The sequence below is a fragment of the Arachis duranensis genome, chromosome 6 (genome assembly GCF_000817695.3).
Source record: "Arachis duranensis cultivar V14167 chromosome 6, aradu.V14167.gnm2.J7QH, whole genome shotgun sequence".
NCBI classification, from domain to species: Eukaryota; Viridiplantae; Streptophyta; class Magnoliopsida; order Fabales; family Fabaceae; genus Arachis; species Arachis duranensis.
Genome location: NC_029777.3, coordinates 45461491 through 45462082, shown reverse-complemented (window position 1 = coordinate 45462082; position 592 = coordinate 45461491).

Genomic DNA, 592 nt, shown 5'->3' with positions numbered 1-592 from the left:
GTATGGTAAGCAGTTTCAGTCATTCTCTGCTTATCTGTTAGCCACAGATTTGAGTAGAATTCCTGAACCATATTTCTTCCAACCTTTATCTCAGGATTGGTTAGAACTTCCCATCCTCTGTTTCGAATTTACTCTTGGATCCCCGGATATTTATCTTCTTTTAGATCGAATTTGACTTCCGGGATCACTGACCTCAAACCCATTATTTTGTGATAATGGTCTTCATGTTCTTTGGTTAAGAACTTCTCTTGATTTCAAAGACTCTTTGGATTATTCTCTTTCTTGCCTCTTAAATTGGTTTGTTTTCCCTTAGGAGCCATGATCTTGATGAATCTTGGCTTAGTGATCACGGAAAAGCACACCAAACTTAGAGGTTTGCTTGTCCTCAAGCAAAAGAAAGGAAAGAGGAGAGGGATGAGGAGAGCAAATTCGAATGGTGGGGAGAAAGGGGTGGCCGAACGTGTATTTATAAGGGAGGGGGAGAGCTTTCAAAAATTTTTGAAGGAGACTTGAGAAGATATGGAAAGAATTTGAGAAAAATTTGAGTTTTTGAAGAAGATTTGGGAAGGATTTGAGAGAGATTTGAAGAATG